Below are 14,020 nucleotides of genomic sequence, written 5' to 3'. Positions count from 1 at the left end.
GTCAAGATGGTGAATAAGGTATACTGTTAATTGATATAATCGTTAGATAATGAGAAATTGTATTTATTGTAATTATTCTCCAACAAGTTCCCCAATAATAATTTTTATTTCAAAAGCATTTTTCAAACATTTAATCTTTTATTGAACTAAAGAGTTCGTTCCACTTCTTTGAAGAAAAATGTCACTAAAATCACAAAGAAAGAGAATATTATTATTTGCAATGCAGTTCCTCCAAGCGCTGCGCAACAACCAGAGCAGAAATGTGACATCCATTTATTCGGAGGTAAGACTTTAATTCTGATTGTTTTGCACAGGGCCAAAGACCGATATTTCGGTTTAATTGAAGTTTCTTGTCACTGAACGGACTTTTGTAAATGTTGTGTGAAGACTTTATATTTGAGTCAGATTGCGAATTGCACATTTTTGTTGCCATTTTCAATACCTCTCATTGTGGGCGAGGTTACAATTAGCGCAATGTCCATTAGCATCCGTAAATAACATTGTCCATTATTTTAAATATTGCTGGGAGGTTACAACACACACACACACAAAACAAAAAACAAAAAAAAACAAAAAATTGCATTTATATCCGCTCCTCAATTGTAGATACCCCTTACACAGCTGTGTGCAATGAATGAGTGCTGGCTGGTAATTAATTGCACTCCTTGGAGGGAAATGCCATAGGAAGTAGTCTTTAAAAAGTGAATGTTTTTCGTTAAGAGACAAAAGTTACTTTAGAAAAAAAGTAATAGTGGGGCTTTTGTTGTTGAACAAAATAAGTACAATGAACATACGTTATCAGATTTGCGCAATGCAGCGTCACACCACCTTTTGATTATAACACAATATACTATACATCGTCCCGAACCGTGACCAGAGTCGCGAGACGAGCAGAGCACGCCGCCGACGCCCGCTCAGTACAACCGTCCACCCGCTACTACTGTCGACCGACTACTACCTCTCCCGACTCGCGCTACAATATATATAACAACTGTTCCTGGCGACCCGGTGCGTGCAACTACTGTCGTCTGGCGCGGTCCAAGCGCCGACTAGCAGCGATAAAGAACTCTCTGGTCAGACAGAGATGCTGTCATGCCTCGCCATCGCTCTGGTAATGAATACATACGTGGTGCAGCGTGCGTACCACCGGAACACGCAGTGGCGGAGCCAAAGACTGTGTTGTCGAGGTCGAGTGCGAGTGGGAAGAGAGGCAGCGTCGGCACGGAGATGCAAGCGAGCGCGAGACGCACGGGGGCTGCGGCGTGGCGCGTTTGCGGTCGGCGCCTTTGGTGGCAACGGCCGGGACAAGCAGCGGTGTATGGTGTGGTGCGGGGCGGACAGGGGCGGCGGTGGACGGGGAGGAGGCGGCGCGACGACGGCATGGGGGCGAAAACGGGACGGGGGACGGCGGATGTTGAGAGGCGTCACGCGCGGACAGGACACAGACACAGAGACACACAGATTGGAAAGGGAGGGTGCGCGGTAGTAGTTGGGAATGTGCGTACCGTGCGGGATGGGAGTGGGCGAGGAACACGGTCGTGGCCCCTGTTTTGGGTGCGTGTGATGACGTCGGTGTGTTGTGGGAAGGGAAGGTGCTGTGGCGGCGGCGCGTAATGGGCGTAGGCCGAAAAGAGAAAGGAACGTGGGCAGTGTGTTGGCAAGCGTCGGTTCGACTGCGACGTTGATGGGCAGGGCAGGGCAAGGTTAATGGTGGTAGGAGTAGGCGTGTGGGCGCAAAAAATCTGCCGCTGCAGGCGGTGCCGTAACCGCCATGGCGGGAAGGAGAGAGGGCCAAAGAAAGAAAGAAAGAAAGAAGAAAACAAAAAAAAAAAAAGGAGGGGGGGGGGGGGGCGAAAGTGGAGAGGCGGTGGTGTGAGAAGGGCGGGGGCGGAAGGAAGGCAGGAAGGACAAGAGGCGAGGCGACGGCTTGCTTTGTGTATCGGTCGGTCTCTGGCTATGCTTCGTTTTCTGCAGCAGGGTCGGTGCGCGGCGTGGCTCGCGGCAGTGGGAACGCCTGGTGGCTGGACGGCCAGCAATGCGGTTGGATGGGCGGCCACAGCACCGCACCTGTGCCCGAGGAGGAGACGCTGGCGGCGGGCCCTGAGGTGAGGCCGGCTCGGCTGGGGCTGTGGATGTGTAGGTGTGCGCCGCTGCTGCAACAACGAGTAAAACGCGAGAAGAAGGGATGGCGGTAGAGAGGAAAAAAAGAAAAAGGTCGTGTTGTGTTGATGCGCAGGCAGACGCGTACAGAGGGACGAGCCCGGTCTGCAGCAGGGTGTGGCCGTGCCGAGTGCAGAGCAGCGGCGGCTCGGTTCGGTTCGGCCCGGCCCGGCGGGCCGCGCTGTTGTCGCGGACGTGAGCGCCCCCTGGCGGGTGGCCGGAGGCGGCGCGGCGTGTTGGACGTGTGGCTGGTGGCAGTGCACAATTTGCGAGTGGCTGGCGGTGTGGTGTGGCGGTTGGCGCGTCGGGCGGCGGAGAGGTATGTGTTGCGGGCGCCCTTTGCTGCGCTGCGTCGTTGCGTGTGCCGTACAGGGCGGGCGCTTGTCGACTGTGTGGGCGGTGTGGCGAATTGGCGTGAAACGGCTGCCGAGAGGTGTGTGGTAGCGAGCCGGTCGGTGGTGTCAGTGCGAAGGGGAATGTGCGTGCGTTTGGCGGTTTCGGTGTGCTTTTTGCGGCGTGAGAGTGGGAATTAGTGGGGCCGGCTGTTGTGTTGGTTCCTTGTGTCTTGTGTCGCGTAGCTTGATGGCAACGTGGAAGGACGCCGGTTTCGTTTCGAGCCTTGCGTGTGGTTGTCGACGTTGACTGGTTGGCGTGTGCCGATGCACGTGCATGTGTGGGTCGCGAGTGCGTTTTTGGCTGGCTGTGTGTGTGTGTGTGTGTGTGTGTGTGTGTGTGTGTGTGTGTGTGTGTGTTTTGGGGGGGAAGGGGGAGGCGGTGGTGAAAGTGCAGTCGTTGCCACGGGCGTCGTCGGGTGGGGCTGGGGCTGTGCGTCGTGGCGGAAAGGTGGTAGGTTGCGGGAAGCGAGCCCGTCGTTGACGGTGTCGCGTGAGTTGTGAATCGAGTGGGGCGCGGGGCGCGGGACAGGAGCAGCGTGCCGCTGCGTCGTGGTCGTCAGCAGAGGCTGTGCGTGTGCTTGTCCTTTTTGTGGGCGGTTCGTGCGAGGCGTTTTTGTTTTGTGTTGCCCTAGTTGTTAGTTTATTTTGTTTGTGTTTGTTATTTTGAGACGACGACTGGTTGGTGGCGTGCGCGCGAAGTGGCGGTGTGCGCTTCCCGTGTCGTTTGTGTTGTTTGGTTTTTTTTGTTTTTGTGTGTTTTTTTTTTTTTTTTTTTTTTTTTTTTTTTTTTGCACTGGGCCCCGGTGGGTGGGTGCGTGTGTGTCGATTGCCGGCTGGCGAAAGGTGCGCCATCGGCGGGGTGGGTCGCCGGCACAAGTAGAGGCGGCGGCGTTGTTGCTGTTGTTGTGTGGTGTTTGTTTTGTTCGGCTGTGTCGGCGAGCTGTGTTGCGGTGCGTGTGAATGGTGGTGCAAAAGTGCTGGCGTTGGGGCTGCGACTGCGACGGCGACGGCGGCGAGCCGCGGGCGCGCCATTGATAGTGATGTTGTGAACAGCGGCTGTGTACGGTAGTGGTGTTGTTGTAGCACGACGTGCATCCGGGCCGGCGCGGAAAGCGCAGTTGCGGGCGGTTGCCCTTCGGTGCCAGCCATGTCGCGTGAGCGGCGGGTTGCTCTGGTGTCGACACGTGGTGCTCTGGGTTGTTGTGTGGTGCCCTTTGGCCGGTGGGGGTGGTTCGCGTGTGTCTCGTTCGCGCTCGGTGTCTGGTCGTGGTCGTGCTGCTCCCCCGTCTGTCGGCGGTTTCCGACGTCGTCTGTACGTTTTTGTTCGTTTGCGGCGTGCCTGCCGACGTCGTCCCGTCGCGACCTTTCAACCGAAAGTGTGGCGCCCGAAGGTGAACGAACGTAACCCTGACCTCGGCGCTTTACGCTGAGCCGAGCGAACCGAACCGAACCTAACCTGTGGTGTGGCGAGGTGAGCTCAGCCTGTGAGCCCCTAACGTCTACGTAAGGTAAGCTGTCCGGCTCACGCCTCACGTTTTTGAACGCTTTTTTAACCTACGTTTGACGCTTCTTAACCTAGCACTGACCCCTTAACCTAACGTGTAACCTAACCTAACCTAACCTAACCTAACCTAACCTAACCTAACCTAACCTAACCTCTGACGCCTGACGTGTTTGAATGCTTAACCTAAGTTTGACGCTTAACCTAACCCAAGTCCCCTTAACCTAACCCACGTCCACCTAACCTAACCTAACCTAACGTAGACGTGTAAACGTAATGTGTAACGCGTAACGTGTAAGGTCGGCTGTCGTGTGTGCTTGACGGCAGATTGGGTTGGTCTGTAGATTCGGATTGCGGTTTGCCTCGGTCGAGGGGTTGGGTCGGAAGCGGCGAGGGGCGGCGGCGCCTGTTGCGCAGGCGGCGTCCGTTTGCGGCGGGCAATTGTTGAGAAACGGCTGTGAATGTTGGCGGGCGAGAGGAGGAGGACGGCGCGCGATGTGGCCCGACGGCTGCGGGCCGATCGGGAAACGGCGGGAGGGCGACGGAAGGCGATGGGGCGGCGGAGGCGCGTTTGCACGGCCGTCATCGCCGCACGCCTCGGCTTGTGTGGCTGTGGCGCCGGCCGCGCTGGCCGGGCTGCCGCGGCGACGGTGTGGGAGTTTTGCCGAAGGTTTGGCCATTGTGGCGGGTCGTCGGCTGGGGCTGTGGGGGCGGCATTTGGGCGGGGGCGGCGATTCTCGGCGGGCCGACCCAGGCTGTAGCGCGCGGTAGCTGCAGTTTGGCCGTGGTTTGCGGCGCTGCCGTGGCGACTGGTTGGCGACTGTGGTGTGGCTGTGTGTAGCCCCATCCTCGGTGGTTTGAAAGGCGCGGGCGGTTGTGGCGCAGGTTTGGGGCTGCTCCGCACAGGCTGTCGGACGTTGGGCGGTAGCAAGCGCGGGAGGCGCGGCGCGGCGGCGCGCAGAGTGGCGGCCGCTCTCTCGGCCGTCCGCGCCCGCCCGCGACACTGGCTGGGCCTTGTGATTCTCTGCTCTGCTGCTGTGCTGTGCTTGCGTGCCTGCCTGCCGTCCCGCTCGCTCTCGCTGTGTGTTACGCGCGTCGTCGAAATGGCAGATCAGGCGGCTACGAACGAGACTGCTGCGGCACCCGCCGCCACCGGCACTACGAAGAAGGCCAAGTCTGCGTCGTCTGCGAAGAAGCCGCGCGCCAAGCCTGCGCACCCGCGCACCTCTGAGATGGTGACGGCCGCCATCAAGAGTCTGAAGGAGCGCGGCGGGTCGTCGCTGCAGGCGATCAAGAAGTACATAGCCGCGCACTACAAGCTGGACGCGGAGAAGCTGGCGCCGTTTATCAAGAAGTACCTCAAGTCGGCCGTCGTGGCGGGCGAGCTGGTGCAGACGAAGGGGAAGGGCGCGTCCGGCTCGTTCAAGCTTGCCGGCGCCGGCGGCGGGGGGGCGGCCGAGGGCGGCAAGGCTCGTGCTGGCGGTGCCAAGAAGAAGCGCGCCGCTCCGGCCAGCAAGGAGAAGAAGGGCGCCCGTGCGGCCGGCGCAAAGAAGGCTGGTGGCGTGAAGGCGGCGACCGGTCGGAAGGCGGGCGCCGCCAAGAAGGCGTCTGCGGCGTCGGCCGCGCCCGCGGGTGCGAAGAAGGCGGCTGCGGCCAAGCCGGCCAAGGCCAAGTCGCCGTCGAAGGCGAAGAAGGCCGCCAAGGTTCCGACGAAGAAGCCGAAGGCGCCGCGCCCGAAGAAGGCGACGACGCCGTCTAAGGCGAAGGCTTCGCCCAAGAAGAAGAAGTAGAGTAGAGGAGGAAGAGATGGGAGAAAGGAAGGGTTTGGCGCTTGACTCCGTCGTCCCCACCCCCCGTCGTCGTCTAGTGGCGCGCAAGAGACGCGCGGCCCAAAACGGCCCTTCTCAGGGCCATCAAAGCACGTCGGGGAAGGTTTTGATTGTCGTGTTGCGTTTGGTGTGGGTGTCTGTCTGGCGTTTCTGTATGCCCGTGGGGATGCTGTTTGCGTGCCGTGGTGGTTGGATTGCGGGGGTCGGTGGCGGGTGTGGGCGGCGGTAGCGGTAAGCGGTGTTGTTGTTGTTGTCGTGGTTGATTGTCGCCGTGTTTGTGGCGGCGGCCGACGGTTGGTTTTTCTGTCACGTTGTTTTGTTTGAATACGTTGGTTGGCTTGCCTGCGTTCGTTCGTCTCGGATGTCTGTCTTGTCGAGTCGTGTCTGGTCTTTGTTTTGTTTTGTTCCTTTGTGTGTGTGTGTGTGTGTGTTATGTTTTGCAACGGGGGGCACGTTGAGATGTGGAAGGAGTCGGCGGGGATTTCGGTGGCGCGTAGAGCGAGCGAGCGCGCGCGCCTGCCTGGCCGTTGGCCGTCGGAGTGGAGTGCGGGTTTTTTTTGTTTTCGAAACGAAAGCGGCGGCCGGCCAGCCACCCGTGCGGTGTGACGTCGGCCGTTGGGTATTGTGCGCTTTGAGCGCCGGGGAGGGATGATGTGTGATTGTTGCGCGCTGCTAGCAGGCAGGCAGAGTGAGCGGGTGTGGCGGACGGACGGGAAGTGGTGGTTTTTTTTTGTTTTTGGGTTGCGGGGCGAGAGGCAGGCGACCGACAAAGTTTGCTCGCGACGGAGAGATGTTAGTGGCCCTGAAAAGGGCCGTTTTTGTTTGTGCGGTGCGGTGCGGTGCGGTGCCGCGGCGCGGTTTAGGCGCGCTCGCCGCGGATGCGGCGCGCGAGCTGGATGTCCTTGGGCATGATGGTGACGCGCTTGGCGTGGATTGCGCACAGGTTGGTGTCTTCGAAGAGGCCGACGAGGTAGGCCTCGCTGGCCTCCTGCAGGGCCATGACTGCGGAGCTCTGGAAGCGCAGGTCGGTCTTGAAGTCCTGGGCGATCTCGCGCACTAGGCGCTGGAATGGCAGCTTGCGGATGAGCAGCTCTGTGCTCTTCTGGTAGCGCCTGATTTCTCGCAGGGCGACGGTGCCCGGCCTGTAGCGGTGGGGCTTCTTGACGCCTCCGGTGGCGGGCGCGCTCTTCCTCGCCGCCTTGGTGGCGAGCTGTTTGCGCGGCGCCTTTCCGCCGGTGGACTTGCGGGCCGTTTGCTTTGTGCGGGCCATGGCGGTAGCGGTAGCGGTAGCGGAGCGGCGTGCGTGGAGGTTAGGTGCGGCGCGGCGTCCGGTGCTGCCTTGACAACGGGCCCGCGCGCCTCCGTGCTGCGCTTATATGCCCTCGGTTGCGCGTGGTGGGGGGAGGGCGGGCCAGAGTCTATATAGGGGGGCGGCGGGCGCGCTGGGCGCAGACCGTAGCCGACTCGCCAGCCGCTGCAGCTGCTGTTTGTGCACGTTTTGCTTTGCCCGAGGAAGGAAGGATGACAGGCCGCGGCAAGGGAGGAAAGGGGCTCGGCAAGGGTGGCGCCAAGCGGCACCGCAAGGTGTTGCGCGACAACATCCAGGGCATCACGAAGCCCGCCATCCGCCGCCTGGCTCGCAGGGGCGGCGTGAAGCGCATCTCTGGTCTGATCTACGAGGAGACCCGCGGGGTGCTGAAGGTGTTCCTGGAGAACGTGATCCGCGACGCGGTGACGTACACTGAGCACGCCAAGCGCAAGACTGTGACGGCCATGGACGTGGTGTACGCCCTGAAGAGGCAGGGGCGCACCCTGTACGGTTTCGGCGGTTAGGCTGCGTCGCAGCGGGCGCTGGCCTTCCCGCGGCCGTGCTTGTGGGTGGGAGAGACTAGAAAACGGCCCTTTTCAGGGCCACCACACTGTTCGGAAGTTGAAAAGTGCGAAAGAGTCTGTGTTGTTGTTGCTGCGTGTGTGCGCTGTGTTGTTTGTTTGTTTCTTTCTTTCTTTCCGTTTGAGCGACGTGATGTGACTGGGAGGGGAGAAGGAAAGGAAACGTGTCATGTGGCTGGCTGTGTGTGGAGCTGCTTCGTTTGTGTGTTTGTTATTGTGTGTCTTTGTATCGATCGCGACGGAGATGGCGGGCTGTGTGTTGTTGTGCGAGAGGCGGTGATTATTTGCTTGCGTGGTTTGGCTCTGTGTGTTTGTTTGCGGCGGCGGCGTTGGGGTTTCCGAGGCAAGGCGTGTGGGCATAGGCGGCCGGATCAGCTGTTTCGTTCGTGTCGACGGCCGTTGCGCGCGGGAGTGGAGGGCGGTGTGTCGACACGCCTCCCTTTAACAATGGTCATTATTGCTGCCGTTGTCGGTTTGGAAGGCGACTGCGACCGTGCAAAATGTGTGTGTGTGTGTGTGTGTTTTGGGCCACACGGGCTGTGTGGACGACAAGATGGCGGACGTGCGCCGGCGGCGGCTGTGCTGTGACGGTGCAAAGTTAAAACAAAACAAGGTGCGGCGAGGACGACTGAAATTTTGCTTTGGACGTAGGTTTGTGTGGTGGCCCTGAAAAGGGCCGATTGTTGTGGGCCGAGCCGGCAAAGCGCGTTGCGTGCAGGGGAGCACGCGGCGGCTGCGATTGCCTGGCCTCCTTTAGGCCTTCTTCTCGGTCTTCTTTGGCAGCAGGACGGCCTGGATGTTGGGCAGGACACCACCCTGTGCGATGGTGACGCCCGACAGGAGCTTGTTGAGCTCCTCGTCGTTGCGGATGGCAAGCTGCAGGTGGCGCGGGATGATGCGCGTCTTCTTGTTGTCGCGGGCCGCGTTTCCGGCCAGCTCGAGCACCTCAGCCGCGAGGTACTCCATGACGGCGGCGAGGTAGACGGGCGCCCCGGCGCCGACGCGCTCTGCGTAGTTTCCCTTGCGCAGGAGGCGGTGGATTCTGCCGACCGGGAACTGGAGCCCAGCCCTGCTTGAGCGGGACTTTGACTTGCCCTTGACTTTGCCTCCCTTTCCGCGTCCGGACATGGCGATGGGCTAGCGACGGTGCACACGAAACGGAAACGAAAACGACCGGTGCGAGCGGCAGCGAGTCGAGCAGCGGAGTTTTTTTTTTTTTTTTTTTTTTTTTTTTTTTTTTTTTTTTTTTTTTTTTTAACTTTCATTCCACCACCGGAAGGGTGGGGCGGGCTCATGGAGGGCTTAATGCCGCTTTGGAGCCTTATCTTATTCTTATGTTATTCTGTTGTGGCACTTTTTATTTCATAGTTTGGGTAGTCTTGTTCAAATTTTCTATTTTCTATTCCTGTATGTATATATATAATTATTAATATTTTGCTATATTATTATTTTGTTAGTTGGTTTGTTGGATTTGGGGACTATACACAGCCCTGACATTTGCCTTACAGCTGAGGGAAACCCCATAAAACCTCAGCCAGGGTTGGGTGTCATTCCTGTTTCTTTCTGTCTCTTAATTAGTCTGGCATGATGTGGAACTGCAGGTGCTCTGGGAGTTGTTTTCCTGTTGTAACTGTTTCTAAATCCTTGTGTTTTCCGGGGTGAATTTGTTCTGTTGCTATTGCGGCGATTTGTGGTGGGTAAGGATACTTGTAGCGTGGTAGATTGAGGTGGAATGGTGGTTTGATGATTATGTCTTTTATTGTCTCGTTCGTGATTAGTCTATTGTCACCGTATGTAGCTATCTGTTTTATTAATCGTTCTTCCATTGAGTCTGTATCGAGGGTTGTGTGCAGTGTTGCCGTTCTTTCTCTTGGTTTTCTTGCTAGTGTCCTTAGCATTCTTCTATCTGTGGATTTAATTCGGTTACATTGTGTTACATTTCCGCACCATGCTATTCCTGCATACTCTAGTATTGGTCTTACGTACATTTTATATATATGTAGCACTATTGGTGTTGCTGCACCTCCGTTTCTATGTTGTAGTAGTTTGATTTTGGCTAGTTTTGTGCTGGCTATTCCTATTTTTTGTGTTGTGTTGGTCTTCCAATTGAGTAGGTTATCAATCTCTAGTCCTAGGTATTTGGCTGTCTTCTTTGGTTCTACTTTTTGTCCCCAGAGTGTTATTTCAATGTCTTCTGGGTTTTGTTGTTTAAGCTGTGTGAAGTTTCTGTGGTGGATTATTAGTAGCTGCGATTTGGTCGGGTTTGGCCTAATTCTCCATGCAGACATCCATTCTTCTAATGATTTAATGTATCTGCTGGTTTTCTTTGATAACATTTCGGTTGTTGGGGCGTGGCACCAGAACGCTGTGTCATCAGCATATAGGGCAAGTTCTTCATTTAGTCCAACTGGCTTTGGTATATCTGATGTATATATATTATATAAGAGTGGCGATATGATTGCCCCTTGTGGCACTCCTGCCAGTGGTCTGAGCGTCTCTGATAGTTTGTCCCCTACTTTTACTTTTATGTCCCTTTCTGTAATGATGTTTTTTATTAGTTTTACTATTTCTAATGGGATGTCGTTTTTAATTAGTTTGTGTATGAGCCCTAAGTGCCATACTTTATCGAAGGCTCTCTCTATGTCGAGTAGCAGCGCTGCTACTACATTTCCTGTATTTATGGCTTCGGTGCTATTGCTGATAAGGCGGAAAATTGGGTCTATTGTACTTTTATTCTTCCTAAATCCGCTTTGCTCTTTTGGTAGAATTTGTCGTTTTTCTGCAAATTTTTGTATTCTATTAGTGAGTATTGATTCGAAGGTTTTGCCTATTACTGGCAGTAATGTTATAGGTCGGTATGACTTTGGGTCATGTTTTGGTTTTTGGGGCTTCGGCAGCATCTTAACTTGTGCATCTTTCCACTGTTGTGGCGTTTTCTGCAGTTTGAGTACGGCGTTGAATAGGTTTTTGAGTGGTGGTATGATTATTTCCTGTGGTATCAGCCTTAGGTGGTGTCGTGTGATGCCATCCGCGCCGGGTGCTGTTACATTCCCGCATGCTATTGCTGTTTCAATTTCCTTTGATGTGATGTCTTGTATGAGTTTTGTTTGATCTTTGTCATATACGATGTTTTGCGGCTCCTCTAGTGTTCTTGTTGTTTCGGTTTCTATTGTTTTTTCTGTTTCTTCGTTAAACCTCTCGTCTTGAGGATGTGTGTATATTTCCTTAAGCACTTTCATAAATTCATTGGCTTTCTTCTCTTCGCATGGTATAATATCTCCGTTTATTATTAGTGGTGGGTCTTGGTTTTGCTTTTCGTGTGTAATGCGTTTAAATTTTTTCCAAAAGTCTGCTGGGTTTTTGGGATCTAGTTTCTGAATCTTGTTGTTGAGGGTTCTGGCTCTGTGTTGTCTCAGTAAGAATTTAACTTGATCATTTAGTCGGTTCCACTGGTTTTTTATTGTTGGGTCACGGTTTACTTTGAATTGCGTATATACTTTTCGTTTTTGTTTTATAAGTTCTAGTATATTTGCAGGAATCCTTTCGCCTCCTTCTATAACTCTTCGTGTTGGGGCGCTGGTTTCGATGGCATCACTGATTACTGTCTTGATGTGGTCGTTCAGTTTCTCCATTTCTTCCTGGTTTCTGATTTGTTCGTGTGTTGTCCTTATGTTTTCTTTGATGTAGGTAATGTATTTATTTTTGTCTATGTTTTTTCTGTCTTTGTATGTTTTTGTTGTCGGTTTCATTCTTTCTGGGTTTATAGCTGTGGTGGTCGTTAGGAGTGGGAGGTGGTCGCTTCCTATGCTGTCTCCGATGTCTACGTCTCCTATGTGCCTAGCTAAGTCTGTTGTGTGTAGTATGTGGTCTGGTGTCGAGTCTCCTGTGTGGTTTATGAACGTGGGCTTGGTGTTATGCATTTTCAGAATGTGTGGATTTTCTTCTAGCAGTTCTTCCAGTTGTCTTCCGTTTCTATTTGTCCGTTTGTCTCCAAAGTTAATTGATCTTGCGTTGAAGTCTCCTAGAATTATGCTGGGCCCTAAGTTACAGATGTGTTTTAGTAGATCCTTTGGGATTTCTTCTGTAGGAGGGACATATATAACTGCGATGTGGATTGCTCTAAATGGCTTGGCTGCTACTTTTATTACTATTGCTTTGTGCTTGTCGAAGCATCTTGGCAGTTCTACCTCGGCGGTCGCTAACCTTTTGTGGTGTACAATCGCTATTCCGCCATGTGCCCATCCTCTGTGTCTCGCTTCGGTCACGTCATCTTTGCGATAGCATATATAGTCTAGTATGTTTATTGGTGCTTGCCCCACCCTAGTTTCTGTCATCCCCAGTAGTTGGATCTTTTCCTGCTTGATTAATTGTTCGATTAGTGCGTGCCGGCGCAGCCGGGGTGGGGGTGCTTTATGGGCTCGGGTGCGGCGGCCGGTTGCGCGCGCGCCCCATTGGTCGGCGGCCGCAACAGGGCGAGCTGGTAAAGGTGCGGCGGCGGCTGGCGGCGGGTGCCACTGGCCAATTCCGAGGTGGGACTGCGAAGCGGACGGACGTGCGTCTACCTGTGCTCCACGCCGCTATTGTGCTCCCAGCCCTGGAAATTCCCACCGCGCGCTCTCGCCGCCTTTGTCCAGAGCACGCCTCGTTGCTTGCTTCTCGTGTGCTTGGTCGTCGCCTTGCGTGCTCGCGCCATAGCGGCGTGTTTCGCCGGCGCTGTTTTTCTGGGTTTCCGGACGTGGTCGGGCGTGTGCTATCTGAAAAAGCAAATTGTCGTGTCGAGAAAAGCAAAAGTCGTGTTGCACACGTACGACACGGGACGGAGCTCTAGACTACTTGGGCGCTCGTTCGGACGAATGGCATAGCTCGAGGAGAAGAAGAAAAGAAGAACATCCCGCCTGAGAAGGTGGCTGTAAATCACCATCTTTCGAGAATTTCGGTGCCATAGGCGTTAGGGAAGTTGCAGTCCAGGGACCCGCCGAGCCACACAGTCAAACAGACTGACTGTGAGGCCCGTGGTGGCATCCCGCGCCTGCCAGGTGTAGGGAAAATACATTGGCACGGAAATTGTCGAAATATAGGAAAGTACTAGTAAACCATTTCATATCGTGGCTACCCCTCCATGGAGCGCCCGCACGACTTTGAACATCAGGAGGCCAAAATGGACCCACCTGCAAACCTGTCAATATCATCTTCTGCCCCACATCCCCCACTAATCTCACCAATTCATACACCCTCACTGAGCAGCAGCTCTGACTCAGATAAGCTCATAGTAGACACCGACTCTTCTGGCTCTGACAGCAACTCTAATTCCTCAATACCTGGAATTGAACCAAATTCTCCCCTCCATCTCCGAAACGGAAAGAGAGTGACACTTATGAGGCAAGAGCAACAACTGCCTACAACCAAAAACATCGCGGAGCCAGCCCAAAAAGTGGCGCAAGGCAACCACAAAACCATCCCGCAAGAAACGAGCAGGCGCGATGCAGCGAATCAGGAACCAACTACATCACAACAAGGAGAGTTGGTCACTGCCCAGCCTGCACCGCAAGACAAAGACACACAAGTTACCCAAATACCAAAGGCATCACAAGCCAGGGGAAGAAAAATACCCCCCATTACAGTTTTCGAGACAAAGGGGTATACAACTTTTATCGGCCAGATACAAGGCAAGCTAAAAGGGGCCCTCAGCACAACATACAAGGGAGACAGTATTGTCTACCAGGCGACAAACTCAGAGGACTTCTATTTCCTAAAGCAGGAATTCCGTAAAAGACAAATAGAATTCTATACATATAATGATGACCCAAAACACACACTAAAAGTGGTCATAAAGAGATTAACCCCACATTGGACCCCTGACGAAGTGAAGCAGGCACTATTAGAAAGCGGCTTTCAGGTGCAGGGCGTGTACCAGGTGGCGCAGCCACAAACAGAAATAGACGCAGAAGGTAGAGTCATCTCTGCCCCACGCAGGAAGACCAGGAACTTCCAAGTAAACTTACTGAATACAGCAGAATCCAGAAAGATTTTCGAGCTGCAAAGACTGCTGCACATGACGATCGCAGTAGAGCTTTATAAAAAACCAGCAGGTCCAACCCAATGCTACATTTGCCAACGCTTCAGGCACGGAGCTCAGCAATGCAACATGGCCCCAAGGTGTGTGAAGTGTGCTGGACCACACCTGTCGAGCACCTGCACAAAATCGAGAGACACGCCAGCCACTTGCGCAAACTGTGGAGGGGCTC

The sequence above is a fragment of the Schistocerca americana genome, unplaced genomic scaffold (genome assembly GCF_021461395.2).
Source record: "Schistocerca americana isolate TAMUIC-IGC-003095 unplaced genomic scaffold, iqSchAmer2.1 HiC_scaffold_80, whole genome shotgun sequence".
NCBI classification, from domain to species: domain Eukaryota; kingdom Metazoa; phylum Arthropoda; class Insecta; order Orthoptera; family Acrididae; genus Schistocerca; species Schistocerca americana.
This window is presented reverse-complemented; position numbering follows the sequence as displayed.